General features: G+C 43.7%; 1 long non-coding RNA gene across 1 annotated transcript in view; it reads right to left on the bottom strand.

The window, feature by feature from the left end:
- Positions 1-8,105: 8,105 nt before the first annotated feature.
- The window catches only part of LOC126194966 (uncharacterized), a 33,811-nt gene continuing 26,374 nt past the window's right edge, over positions 8,106-15,542 (bottom strand). Inside the window, exon 2 of the long non-coding RNA XR_007538532.1 lies at positions 8,106-9,358. This is a non-coding gene — a long non-coding RNA (uncharacterized LOC126194966). The remainder of the gene's footprint in view (positions 9,359-15,542) is intronic.

Below are 15,542 nucleotides of genomic sequence, written 5' to 3'. Positions count from 1 at the left end.
TCTCTTCTCTGATGGTGATTATTGTCACTACATTTGGATCAAAGACTCCTTTCAGCCTAGATGAATAAACATAAACACATACAGCATATTTCCTTAAGGTGTCTGAATTATTTCTCCTCAGACAAGTTATTAACGGTACATCTAGTAGACTATGCTTCAGTACCGTACATGTTATTATGCCTACTGAGGAAAACAAATTCATAAAATTTAGGAATGCTCACCACCAGGAGTGATGTCCATCTGTAGTGTCCGCCGACTTTGAATGCTTCCTCGCTCCTGTGACCCGCTGTGAAGTTGACCTTATAGCCTCACATACAACCTTTACAGAAAAGCACGTACCATATGTGGCAGTGTACCAAATTGTATCGTCATACGATTCCAGTCTTAACCGCTACAAATCTTACGTTGGAGACAGCTCTGTGGTTTGGCTGCTCACTGAACTCGATAAACTTTCATGGGAGGTTGATAAGTCTTACATCGGCAACGTTCCCATGACAAAATCGAAGTAGAATGAAGATTTGTATAATAATGTGGTTGATTGTCGTATTTGTGGGCTGACATTAGATAGAAAAGCGGAAACTCATCATAGGGACCAAAAAAAAAAAAAAGGCAAATGGCTCTGAGCACTATGGGACTTAACTTCTGAGGTCATCAGTCCCCTAGAACTTAGAACTGCTTAAACCTAACTAACCTAAGGACATCACACACATCCATGCCCGAGGCAGGATTCGAACCTGCGACCGTAACAGTCGCGCGGTTCCGGACTGAGCGCCTAGAACCGCTAGACCACCGCGGCCGGCGTAGGGACCACTGTCATCTTACCAGGAAGTTCTGTGGTGCAGCTCACAATATGTGCAATTTGAAGTACCAGCTACCTAGACACATACCCGTTTTCTTCCACAATTTAAATGGATATGACGCTCACTTTCTAGTTGAGGACTTGGCTGATTTCGGTTTGGAGAAAGATCAGGTCAGTGTCCTACATGAGAGCGTCGACAAGTATATTTCATTCTCCATAAGAATAACTCGAGGAATGACGCTCCACTTCCTTGATACGTTACGTTTTATGCAGACGCCATTCCAGAAACTCGTGACTCTCTACCTCGAGGGGATATGCGTATCACTCGAGCTGCATTTCCCGCCTTGTATTACAAGGCACCTGGGTTGTCTTGGGATGCAATGCTCAAGAAAACAAAGTGCAGCATTGAATTATGACAGATGCTGACATGCTTCTTTTCTTTGAGCGAGGGATCCATGGGGGAATTTGCCAATGTGTCCATAGGTATGTGAAGGTGAATAACTCGGGGATGGGTGACAGGTTCAACGCATCCCTGGATTCGAGTTACATAATGTACCTGGACGTAAATAACTTATACAGGCACGCCATGCAGCAATCACTGCCTATTGGTGAGTTTCGATGGGTGCCCGAAGACGAATTCAGGGGATTAGGTGGAAAAATCATGGGGGGTATGGCAACTGATTCTGATGTAGGGTATGTGGTGGAGGCAGAACTCATGTACCCTATTAATTTTCCGCTGTGTCCAGAGCAACTAGTTCCATGAGGACGTTCCACGCCAAAAATGATGACAACACTGGTGGATAAGCTGAGATACGTTATTCATTATCGTAATCTCCAGCAGTGTCAAGCTTGGGTACAGAGCTGCTTAGAATCACCTGGGCTATCTCCTTCAAGCAGTCCCCCTGGTTGAAGGAGTATATTGATTTGAATATGAGAGAGGGAGCTTCCGTGATTTGTGACTTTGAGAAAGATTTTTATAAATTAATAAATAATTCAATTTGCAGTAAAACAATGTAGAATTTGAGTGAACAACGTGAAAATTTGATTAGAACCGAATGGGATGGGCGTTATGGCGTAAGAAAATGCATTGCCACACCAAATTTTAAGCAGGTCACCATATGCAATAAGAACTTTGTTGCTGTGGAGATGGCGAAGACTGGGGTAGAATTTATGAAACCTATTTACGTGGGGATGTGTATACTACACTTATCCAAACTCTCTGTGTACCGCCGGCCGAAGTGGCCTTGCGGTTCTAGGCGCTGCAGTCTCGAACCGCGAGACCGCTACGGTCGCAGGTTCGAATCCTGCCTCGCGCATGGATGTGTGCGATGTCCTTAGGTTAGTTAGGTTTAACTAGTTCTAAGTTCTAGGGGACTAATGACCTCAGAAGTTGAGTCCCATAGTGCTCAGAGCCATTTGAACCATTTTTTTTTTCTATGTGTGCCGCTTTTATTATGAGTTTGCGAAAACTCATTTCACAGATCCTAAATTACTTTATATGGATATAGATAGCTTTATCTATTGGGTGAAGAACTGCAATCCATATGAAGTAATTAGGTGCCACAGTAATGAATTCCACTCGTCCTCATACACATCTGATAATGCTTATGGTATTATTATGCATAACAAGAAGGTTATCGGTCTTATGAAGGATGAGGCGAATGGATTGCCAATTGTGGAGTTTGTAGATCTATGCTCAAAAATGTCTGTGTATCGCACATTGGAAGGTGCCACCCAGAGGCGGGCTAAGGGTGTGCGTCATATAGCATCGAGAGCCCTCTCTATCGAAGACTATTTGCGGTGCCTGCACAGTGCTGTTCGCGGTGCTGCACCGCAAACACCACATATGGTGCGGCAGACAGTATTCGATCGAGAGGACGCGAGGTGTACACTGTGCTGCAGTCTAAAATCGATCTGTCGCCTCATGATGATAAAAGGGTCATTTGTGATGACAGGACTGAAACTCGTCCGTATTCACACTACTCACTTGTAGCGAGAGAAGGGGTGGGGGATTGAATGATGGTGAGTGAGTGAGTGAGAGAGAGAGAGAGAGAGAGAGAGAGAGAATGAGAAAGAGAGTATGTCTGGAGAGTAGTAGTATGGCCCTTTTATCATAGTGTAAGTAATTTTGTGTGTATGTGTGTGTGTGTGTGTGTGTGTGTGTGTGTGTGTGTGTGTGTGTGTGTGTTTGTGTGTCATGTAAATATTTTTGTGTACTATGCACACGTGTATATACACTCCTGGAAATGGAAAAAAGAACACATTGACACCGGTGTGTCAGACCCACCATACTTGCTCCGGACACTGCGAGAGGGCTGTACAAGCAATGATCACACGCACGGCACAGCGGACACACCAGGAACCGCGGTGTTGGCCGTCGAATGGCGCTAGCTGCGCAGCATTTGTGCACCGCCGCCGTCAGTGTGAGCCAGTTTGCCGTGGCATACGGAGCTCCATCGCAGTCTTTAACACTGGTAGCATGCCGCGACAGCGTGGACGTGAACCGTATGTGCAGTTGACGGACTTTGAGCGAGGGCGTATAGTGGGCATGCGGGAGGCCGGGTGGACGTACCGCCGAATTGCTCAACACGTGGGGCGTGAGGTCTCCACAGTACATCGATGTTGTCGCCAGTGGTCGGCGGAAGGTGCACGTGCCCGTCGACCTGGGACCGGACCGCAGCGACGCACGGATGCACGCCAAGACCGTAGGATCCTACGCAGTGCCGTAGGGGACCGCACCGCCACTTCCCAGAAAATTAGGGACACTGTTGCTCCTGGGGTATCGGCGAGGACCATTCGCAACCATCTCCATGAAGCTGGGCTACGGTCCCGCACACCGTTAGGCCGTCTTCCGCTCACGCCCCAACATCGTGCAGCCCGCCTCCAGTGGTGTCGCGACAGGCGTGAATGGAGGGACGAATGGAGACGTGTCGTCTTCAGCGATGAGAGTCGCTTCTGCCTTGGTGCCAATGATGGTCGTATGCGTGTTTGGCGCCGTGCAGGTGAGCGCCACAATCAGGACTGCATACGACCGAGACACACAGGGCCAACACCCAGCATCATGGTGTGGGGAGCGATCTCCTACACTGGCCGTACACCACTGGTGATCGTCGAGGGGACACTGAATAGTGCACGGTACATCCAAACCGTCATCGAACCCATCGTTCTACCATTCCTAGACCGGCAAGGGAACTTGCTGTTCCAACAGGACAATGCACGTCCGCATGTATCCCGTGCCACCCAACGTGCTCTAGAAGGTGTAAGTCAACTACTCTGGCCAGCAAGATCACCGGATCTGTCCCCCATTGAGCATGTTTGGGACTGGATGAAGCGTCGTCTCACGCGGTCTGCACGTCCAGCACGAACGCTGGTCCAACTGAGGCGCCAGGTGGAAATGGCATGGCAAGCCGTTCCACAGGACTACATCCAGCATCTCTACGATTGTCTCCATGGGAGAATAGCAGCCTGCATTGCTGCGAAAGGTGGATATACACTGTACTAGTGCCGACATTGTGCATGCTCTGTTGCCTGTGTCTATGTGCCTGTGGTTCTGTCAGTGTGATCATGTGATGTATCTGACCCCAGGAATGTGTCAATAAAGTTTCCCCTTCCTGGGACAATGAATTCACGGTGTTCTTATTTCAATTTCCAGGAGTGTACGTGCATAGAGAGAGAGAGAGAGAGGGAGACAGAATGTGTGAAAAAAAGGATAAAAGAAAGAAAAAAGAACAAAATTTATGTTTATATAAGCAAACCATGTGTGTGAAATAAAGAAAAAAGCACAAACATAAATTTTTAAAACAGTAAAAAATATAGAAAATTTTGTATTGATTTATTTGTTCATACACAATGTATGTGTAGCCCATAAATACATATATATATCTATGCACCATGTGCGTGTTGTAAATTGAATAGCTTTTAAGTTTTTCACCTGCTACTAGCCATCCAAGTCAGAATAGTTTTTAAGTGTATACAGCTCACAGCCCTTCAGAAATGTTTTTGTAAAAACTTTTGCTATTGTGGACTGTTGAAATTAGATTCTAAATGTGCGCAGTCCATCAGAATTATTGTGAAAACTATGCTACTGGGGCTGTGGAATTTAACTATAATAGTAAAGAAAATATCTGTGCATTAGTTTTTAGCATTGATTTATGAAACAAAAATTTCCTACCAGTGTTACTGTTGTACCGTGTAAGTTAAAAGTATTTCCGCATTGGAATAGCAGAGTCAATTTATACCTCAAGAATTATATTGTACCTCAAGAATTATATTATACCTCAAGAACTATATTGTATTTGTGTGAACTGAATGAACCAAGAAAAAATTTATTCACCATACATGTTTGTTGTGGTTATTTACAAAGAAACCCTATCCCCTATTGCATTATGTATGTGTATGTATATAAAGGCTGTGCATGTCTCAAATGACATTAGTTTTGCTGAAGGTGAGTGCTATTAAGGAGGTGAACTTTAAGTAATCATAATATTTAATTGTAGTTACACTGGTAAATATGTTCCTGGCTCCCAATATTCTTGTGAGTATTGAATGTATTTGATGATCTGTAGACAACTTTTGTGGGATTTAACTGTCAGTGCAATATAGCGATATGTGCAAAATAATTTTGCCACTGAAGGTCTCGTCTGCAGAAAATAATGGTGGATGGTGCTCCTACACCAGCTGCAGCAGCATTTTGACGGGTAAATTCATTGACGGACGGGTCGCTAGGAACAATGCACCCTGTGCTATTCTGGGAAGCATTGGAACATCTCTCTCAGTGCTGGACTTGCACCGCAGCTATGTGTCATTGCGTCAGCAATGGTTCCTAGGTGAACACATATTTCGACAGGAATTTCTCAGGTGTCAAGTATGAAAGAGATGCCGCTGCCTCATCCTTGTGGGACTTGAACTGACACCAACACATCGCTTGGTAGCTGACGACTGCATCATAACTTCAAGGTGACCACCACTGCATCTCGACTCCAGCATCAGCATCGGGTGTCGGGCATTGAGTGGCAGGATGTCTTTTTTACTGCCGATCTTTTGTTTAAACTATATTCCGTCGATTTGCCCGACTAATAGGCTGCCGTGAATTAAAAGCAACTACCCCATACATGTGAAGAATATCGATTTAATTAATTTGTATAAATTTTTTATATCAACATGGTGTTAGCAGTACAATAGTTAATGGGAGGGTGTGGATGAGTGGGTGACATGGAGCAGAACAGCAGGTTAAGTGTGGAACAATAGCTTAATTTTTGTATAAAATGTAGTACAATAGTTTAAGGGGGTGGGTGACAAAGACGAATGCGCCAGAAATGGCGTTCAAAAGCATGTGAAATTCGAAAAGTGTACCATAAAATGGTGGGAGCACATAACTAATTTCTTAATTTGGCATCAGAGGTGGTACAATAGCTTAAGGACATGGGGGTGACATGGAAAACCGCTTAATTGAACAATAGGTTAATTGCTGATGATGACCCAAACATTAGGTTAAGATACCCAGAGTACAGTGCCAAACATTAGGTTATGCAACATGTTTGTCCCATGGAATTACTTCTTACGAGACCTACATGTTTCGAAACAGCAGAGAATGATCAGCAAGTGAAATCCAGCCCCCACAAACTGATCTTTTTATAAATAAACTATATACCGTTGAATTTCCTTTTATGAAATCCTTCCTCTCCACCACCAGACCACCATCTTGGATTATGTCATGGAAGGGACGACAGTGCCCTCTGGTGGCAGTACTGTGTACTGGATCTGTTGGGCTCTGGACCTTGGGCTGAATACACTTGATGGCGGTACTGCCTCTAATTGTTTAAATAAAGACAGAAAATAAAGACTTATGTCCATCCTGTGCAGCACAGGGTGAGTCCCTTTTTCCAGCCAATTCCTTGGAAGAGGTGGCTGTCGAATGACTTGGGTTAGTGGAGGTAGCCAAAGTGCCCTTTTTCCTACCATTTTCTTAGGTTAGTGGAGGTAGCCGTTGTGTGTTGCATTGTCCTGATGAAAGTGTACCAGTAGCAGCGAAGGGTGTGGTTTCCTGAGGGGGGAGGGGTGGGAGGGGGTGGGGGAGCAATAGGTTAAGAGCCTGTCAATCAAAAGGAAGGATCCTTTTAGCAGAACAATAGGTTAACGACCTCTCAATCAAAGGAGAACAATAGGTTTGCCCCTGAGTGCATATCTACCCCTTATGTAGGCAACCCACACTAACTAAATGCACCACAACGTACTCTGTTCCACTGCTCACCCCTTCTCCTCCTCTCGCCGGCCAAATAGTGACAGACAGTGTTTTGTGAGCATTTTGCTGTGGAACCGAATCAGGAGAGAAATGATTCTTCGTTTAACAATAACAGTTTAAAATTAATTATATTATCTCTGTGGGTTCAGTGTAATCAATTTTTTATTGTTTTGTAGCCGCAAAATACATAATTGTGCACATTTGTGTGCCGATATAAATTAAATCGTCTGGCACTTTCGGGAGTAAATTGATTCAGTGTTCAATACGTTTGCTACCGACCAGTTTTATATACATTTGTTTTGCTATGGTGCTTTGCTAAAATCGTTAAAGTAATCAGTGGAAACATTTCGTCTACTGTTTCATGAACTTCCTGTTTGGGTTGATGGGATTTCATTGTCCAGATCACGTAGTATGCTTCTCAAATCCCTTGGCATTTTTCAGTCACCTTTCCTCTGTGAATTTAGGTATGAAATCTTTGTGCAAGGCTTCCCACTCAGATTTACAGACTTCCCTTGCTATTTTACACAGTTTTTTGTGACTGATTCCGTATTGATAATGCAGAATAATTAAAGTGCAGCCACGGTCGAGACAGTTATCTGGAAAAGATGAACAGCTGACGCTATGGCTGTTGTTTTACTGCTGATTCCTCAAACGACTGCACATTCATTCGAAAATAAAAATTTATTTTCAACTGCACTTAAACTCATAAATAGTGTCACGAATGGTCCTTTCTGCAACTGTCAGCCAATCCCGTTGCGTTTCTTAATATATTCATAAAAGAAATAGGGAAACACTGCATGATTTCTTCTTTCTACCTGCACACTGGTTGGATTCCAGTCTCGTACTGCTGCACGATTATGGCTGCGATGCCGCCGTGTGTGCACTGAAATGATATCTGGCGCTGCGCACGCGCGGCTGTAGCTCGCTCCGGCGCATCGAGGCTATGGAGGTGTAATCACTGAAATTTTGTGATCTGGGAAAGAAGCATCGCTGGACGACCGGAAATCCGCTTATACTGTTCAGGTTATTTATAAGGGAAGACACAGATAGCAGTACTAAATCATGTTTTTGATTATAAACTCTCAAAGTGTACATTTATTGCCAAATACTGCACTTTACATTAATTTTGCACAAACAGTACAAACTGTGAAATTAGAACGTCTTATGTACAGACCTTCGACCATAGACAACTATAGACAGGGCTTGATGTACAGAGGCTATGCGCTTGGAGTGTCTCAGACATAAAACCACATGAGTGTTGGAAAAATGTCGGCGGGCTTTCATATCAGGAATTTGCCTCCCGATATTTGTATCCTATTTTTCCCAGATTTCTTAATGAAATGCTGCATAATTCCTACAAAAACTTTTTTTTTCTTCTGTGATAAATTAAACCAGAGCTACAGTTGACCTGCATCTGTTGCTGTTGCAGTTATAAAAGCCTAACAAATGCATAAGACGGTACTTGAGTGGTTATCGAGACGAAATTACTCGATAAAATATCAATTTAGGTAAATGACACTAAAATTCTTGTAAGAAATAATAGTGAGTTCGTGTCTAAAGTAAAAACGTTGTATGCCCGAATTTTTTTTATCTCTGAACACTTATGAAACAAAACAAACAATTGATATTGTTGTGCACGAAAACTAGAGAAATGCAAAGGGAAAGGAGCATTAAACACTGTTTTTCTCCTTAATATGCTCAGGAAAATAGAAAAGCGTTGGAACACCATCACTGCAAAGCCAACTCCCTCCAGTCTTTGGGCTGTCAAAACATTTTTTCTGAACGTGTTTTGCGCAAATGCGCTAGTGAATAGTTGGCTTAACGTCCTTGCGTTTCAGCGCCTATAACAATAGCTGTATTTGCCCTACAATTTTCAGTAAACACATTTTCATTAGTATAACAATACTTTCACATTAAATGTAATGTTGCCACCGGCGACAAGTTCTGAAAACCCGTAAGCACAACACGAAACAACCATGTTTTGCCAGTAGTCACGAGGTTTCAGCCGAGAGATGTTTCAGCCACGAAAATGACGTCGTGTCCATTCTACTAGTATCTAGCTATGGCCGAAGGTACAGACAAACCTTGTTCAGTGTTGAGGTATTGTCGCACGGTACGAAGAGAGGAAGCCAGAGCTGGCTGTGGGGCTGTTCAGAGGTAGCACAGGCAGACGGAGTCGCGGCACTCGAAGTACCCCGGAGGCCCGCCGCCTCGCTGGATGCTGCAGCTGAGCGCGCAGCCGGGGTCGAAGGGCCAGCCCAGCTGGGCCGACGTGCGGCTGCACACCTCCACGGCCGACCTCCTGCAGCAGCTGGGCGCTGCCAACACACGGCGCCGCTAAGTGTCTAACCAGCTGCCCTTGTCATTTGCCAGTGGTGGTTAAGTTCCGATGGGATCAAACTGCTGAGGTAATCGGTCACTAGGCTTACACACTCATTAATCTAACTTAAACTGACTTACACTAAGGACACACACCCATGCCCGAGGGAGGAGTCGAACCTCCGACGGAGGGAGCCACTTGAACCGTGCAAGGCGCCCTAGACAGCGCGGCTACCCCGCGCTGCGCCTCTGCTAGCATATGCTACGTGTGCCAACCCATGTCGTGAACGCTTTGTTCGCCAGATTCCGGATATGAGTGTAAAATCGGAAGATGACCAACATATGGTCCAAAAAGCCTATGATTGTTATCATATTACGTGATTGCGCAGGGTAGTTAAAATTACTAGCCGCGCAGAGTGGTCGTGCGGTTTCGAGACGCTATGTCACGGACTGCGCGGCCCCTCCCGCCAGAGATTCGAGTCCTCCCTCGGGCGTGGGTGTCTATGTTGTTCTTAGCATAAGTTAGTTTCAGCTAGTTTAAGTAGTAAGTTTAGGGATCGATGACCGCAGCAGTTTGGTCCTTTAGGAATCCACACACATTTTAACATTTTATAATTATTCTTTCGTTGCTGGAGAGGGCCCCCATGAAAAACGAGTGATCCTAGGAACACTGAAACTTTGTGGAAATATTTATACAGGTTTTTATACAGGCATGTGGAAGAAAAATAACGAATTAACCACTGAAAGAAACATATTTTAATTTCCACACGAGTGGGTAACATCTAATAATTAGTACCATGTTTATGTTCTAGTCAAATGAAGCTATATGTTTCCAAAGATCTTCTGAAGTATGAGACATCTATGACCTATATACGCAGGCTGGGATTCGAACCCAGTTCTCCTGCTCACTAGGCACATGCACTAACCACTAAGCCACCCTGGCACAGTGGCTTTGCACACCTGGAAAGACTACCATAGCACACTTCCCTCCTCTATAGTCGTTAGCAAATATGCCTATTCATCAGGAGACCAGTGTTCTCTGGAGCTGTAGAGTTTAATTTGATTACAGCACTTGGAGAGTCTCTGCGATGATGTTCGACTCTAGGGGGAACACAAAAGGGAAAGTTCGATTGAGGAGGGAGGATGCTAAGGTAATCCGTGCAGTTGTGTGAAGCCACTGTGCGAAGGTGGCGTAGTGGTTAGTGCGTGTACCTAGTGAGTAAGAGAACTGGGTTCGAATACTTACCATGGTAAAAATTATCATTCGGCGCTTCAGTCTACATATATACATCATGGATGTTAGAGACTTGAGAATGTCCCTGGAACCACACGGTTTCCTTTGGTTAAAGCACCTATACCTAGGTTTCTGGCAGGAACCCCCATTTCGTTAGATCCTGAGATGCTATGCCAATACAGTTGGAAACACTCTGTAGTGCTGTTCGAGATTAGCGGTAATACCAAATGGGCTGAAGCATGAATGGGAATTTGGATTGAGGAGGGAGGCGTCCTAAAGGTAGCTCGTGCAGTTGTGCAACGCCATTGTGACAGTGTGCCGTAGATGTTAGCGTATCTGCCTAGTGAGCAGGAGAGCCCCTTCCGAATAGTGGCCTTCATAAAAATTTTCATTTATCGCTTCAGTCTGCATATTTACGTTCCAGGTTACAAACGTTGCCTAATGTGGCGTGCATCTGTACCCAGGACAACATGGAACTGCACGAGAAATTGCACTACTACTGCCCGTAAAATTTCAGGTACAATGTTAGCCACCTCCTTCGCTGGGCTCATGTTCAATCTCCAAAATGTGTTAGTGTCCCACTGGTAAACCCTGTCGTCCAGGTAACACCTCGGCCAGAAATCACACGGGTTCGAGTCTCATGATTTCGGTGGCTCCTCAATTTGGATCTTTCGGACAATGATTCGGTTTTCTCCAAATGTGTTACAGATTAACTGGGTGAACTCATGAGCAATGGGCCGATACTCGCGAAGAACCACAGCTCTATATCTGCTGTTTTGATAAGACTGGTTTACGACTAAAGCACTGCTCATCTTGACCAGACCCATGCTGACTCTGTGCAGTTGTAATCAACATTTATTCTTGTGTAGCAACCCAAAGTCGGTGTCTCAGCACCGGCGCCTGAAGGCAACTCATGACATCAACACTACTGACAACCCGAGCCGCGCGGAGTGGCCCTGTGGTTTCAGGCGCCATGTCCGTGTTGCGCGGCCACAGCCGCCGGAGGTTCGAGTCCTCCCTCGGGAATGGGTGTGTGTGTTGTTTTTGGCATAAATTGGTTTAAGTTAGTTTAAATAGTGTGTAAGTCTAGGGACCGATGACCTCAGCAGTGTGATCCCTTAGGAATTCACTCTCTCTCTCTCACACACACACACACACACACACACACACACACACACACATATATATATATATATATATATATATATATATATATATATATATATATACCCAACTTTATAGGAATCACCTTTGAGTTATATAACTCAAAGGTGATTCCTATAAAGTTGGGTAACCGGACGGTAAATAGATTTTCCTCTACAGTGGTTCAAGTAGCGAAAATTTAATTATAACCATCATATATAATGCGATCAAACAAGGCAAAATACATTGATATCATCTCTTAGAAACCTCAAAATCACTTGAGGAAATAGTAACTGAATGAATATTGAAGTTAGTAGAATCAATGAGACTGGACGTATTCCAACGGACTTTCGAAAGAAAATAATCCACACAATCCTGAAGACATTAAAGGCAAATAAATGTGACAATCTTCGCAACATCAGCTTAACAGTTTAAACAATAAATGTGACCACGAGAATAATATACCGAAGAATGGAAAATAAAACCGAGGAACTATTAGATGACAATCACTTTGGCTTTAGGAAAGGTTATGATGTTGCGCTTGGTAATGGAGTAAGGCTTAAGAAACTCAGGACATATTAATAGGAGCTGTTGATCGGGAAAAAAGCGTTCGACAGCGTAAAATGGAGTAAGATTCTCAGAAAAATTGGCATAATATTCAGGGAGATACGGATAATTTACAATATGTGGAAGAACAAGTAGGGTATAATGCGAATGGAAGACCATCACTAAAGTGGTTGGATTAAAAAAGGTGTAAGAACACGATGTAGTTTCTCCGTCTAATAATGACGAACATTAAAAAAGTGTTCCGAATTGGGATTAAAATTCAGAGTGAAAGGATATGAATGATAATACTGCTATAAATGATAATAGTGCCGGTGACGTAACTACCCTTGGCGAAATTGGCGAAGAATTATAGAATATGTTAAATGAAGTGGTCTGATGAAATGATGTGGACAGAGTACACCAACGAAAGACGAAACTTGCGAGGAGTAACAGGAATGAGATTAGCAAATGGTTAATTTTGGCGACACCGTAGTAGACTATGTGAAAGAATTCTGTTATCTTGGAAGCGAAACAACACACGACGGAGGAAAGAACGAAAGGCAGTCTACTATAAGGGCAGTGAAATGAAAACCGAACACCCGGTACAACGGGACCATGAAATGTACCATTCAAAAGTAATCCCCACGCGTTACGAAATGTATTGCACTGGGAGACGAGATAATCGATTCCTGTTCGCAGAACGCGATAGGCCTCTCACCGATCCACAATTGCACCCACTACGGCATGTCCACGTGCGACTGAAACCGACGTCCACACATGTTTCTTCAGATCGCCAAAGATGTTAAAATCACACGATGAAAGATCCGAACTGTATGGAGGATGTTGCAGTGTTTACCAACCAAATCGCTGAAGCGCAGACTTGGATTGCCAATGTGGTGGCGGGCGTTACCATGCAGCTGGATGAATCCGTCCGACAAAATTCCTAGGCTTGTTGATGGCGCATTGCAGTTTCTTCGCAGTGTCTTAATAACACTGCGCATTGATTGAGGCTCCACGCTCGAGGAACCCGACGAGCAGAGGCCCCTGCATTCGAAGAAGAAGGTCATCATGATCTTACCGGAACCTGTGTGAACAGCTTTGCATTTCTTTAGCAGGGGAGATGTGAGATGTTTCCACTGTTGGTTTTGCCATTTGCACTTGGGCTGTCGGAAAGCAAACCGAAGACTACGACTCATCGACAGAACACCACGAAACTGGAACACTAAATAGACTGCTTGCACTACGCTTGTACGTCTTCTTCTGGAGTATTGCTCTGCGGTGTGGAATCCGCATCAGATAGCATCCATGGAGAATGTCGAAAAAGTTCAAAGGATGGCATCTCATTTTATACTATCGCGAAATAGAAGAGAGAGTGTCATGAATATGATACTTGAATTAGGGTGGCAATCATTCAAACAAAGGCGTATTTCATTGCGGCAAGATCTTCTCATAAAATTTCAGCCACCGACTTTCTTCTCAGGGTGTGAAAATATTTTGTTAGGAGGAATGATCGTCATAACAAAATAGGAGAAATCAGAGCTCGCACAGAAGAAGTGTTCATTTTTACCATGCACTGCTCGAGAGTGGGTCCGTAGAGAAATAGCTTGAGGATGGCTCGATGATGATCAGCAAGGCACTTAACTGTGAATTACAGAGTAATCGTGTAGATGTAGATGTAGATAGGGAGCACTGGAGATAGTTTGGAGCTAAACGAGAAGTACATGTTTTTATGTTACAAAACAATCGGGCCCTTGGCTTCTTCTGATGTCAACATCTGATTTGCGGTGAATGTCGACATGTCGCCACTGCCTACTGTTTCTTATTTGTTCGGTTTTTACACTGATGGTATAAATGAGACGGTGTAGTGCATCACTGTGATGTGGCGGTTGGTGGCAATAGTGTTCCGATATTTCCTAAACTATCGTTCCGTTATGATGGCCAGACAGCTAGGCAACCATTTTCTCCTCTCTGATTCTAACATGGAGAATAACTACAGTCGGTCGCTCTTGTACTTTGTGAAATGAAATTTAGTGCAGACGAGCGACCTACCGCGGCTTCGCATGTGCGGCACTTAATACCTACGGGCGGACGACTTGTCTGGTGGAATGCGTTGAGTTATAATTAAAATTCAGAGAACTACGTTGTGTAACTGAATATTAGCTCCACATTCCAGTATAATTAAAACGATTTATGCAGGAAAGTTCTCTGGGGGCAAATACATCATATTTCAGCCAATTTACACGAAATATTTGTAAATTATACGCAGAAACCTACCTGGGATTCCGTGTACGTATTACTGAATATCATATCAATATCACTATCGTAGTGTCTGCGATTAACCTCTACACACACAGACAGAAAAAATATGCACCGACAAACTGTAGTTTATAATATTTAGTCACTACATGCGCTGTATCCGTCCAAATGCTCCCAGGTGGACACTTACCGACTTTTTTTCTGTTTCTGTATTAACGCAAGTTGGTCAGACAATAAACAGATACAAATCTCACGCCTACCTCAAATTTTATACAAAAATAAATTAATTTTACAGTCAGGGACTACTTTTTTGCTCACACCGTACACTTTAAGTATCCAAAAAATTAAATAAAAACTAAAATTTACAACTGAGAACGTACTATCATATCCCAGTTGGTGTGTTAAATGCAGTTTTGACAACACTTGGTTCTTCTGCGTAGCGATTGGATTTGAAATGTCCATTTCAAACGATCGAATCTGGTCGTCTGTTAAGACAATTATGATAGTGTTTGAAGAAAATGAAAAAAACATTCTTAGTAATGCACTTTAGATTTACGTAGTAAGATGAAGATGATGTTTGGTTTGTGAGGCGCTCAGCTGGGTGGTCATGAGCGCCTGTACAAAGTCCCAATTTTTACACAGTCTATTTTTATTCACAATCCAATCTAGTCACTCTCATAAATGATGATGATGATGATGATGAAATGATGAGGACAACACAAATAACGAGTCACCGGGCAGAGAAAATCTCAAACCCGGCCGGGAATCGAACCCGGGACTCCGTGATCCAGAGGCGTCAACGCTAACCTCTAGACCACGAACTGCGGAATTTTACATAGTAAGAAAAGGCGTAGCACAAAATTGCGCAAGAGTTCTGTTCGATTGCCTTATTCGATTGGATTTGAAATTAGGCTGCGCGTCTTTTCAACTGCCATTCCAAGACGCCGCGATTACCAATGTGTAGCATAGTACCGCAGAAAATTATTTATCGAATTTTCGGTTGT

This window comes from Schistocerca nitens, chromosome 7 (genome assembly GCF_023898315.1).
Source record: "Schistocerca nitens isolate TAMUIC-IGC-003100 chromosome 7, iqSchNite1.1, whole genome shotgun sequence".
Classification (NCBI taxonomy): domain Eukaryota; kingdom Metazoa; phylum Arthropoda; class Insecta; order Orthoptera; family Acrididae; genus Schistocerca; species Schistocerca nitens.
The sequence above is the reverse complement of the archived record's forward strand: the minus strand, read 5'-3'. Positions and strand labels throughout refer to the sequence as shown.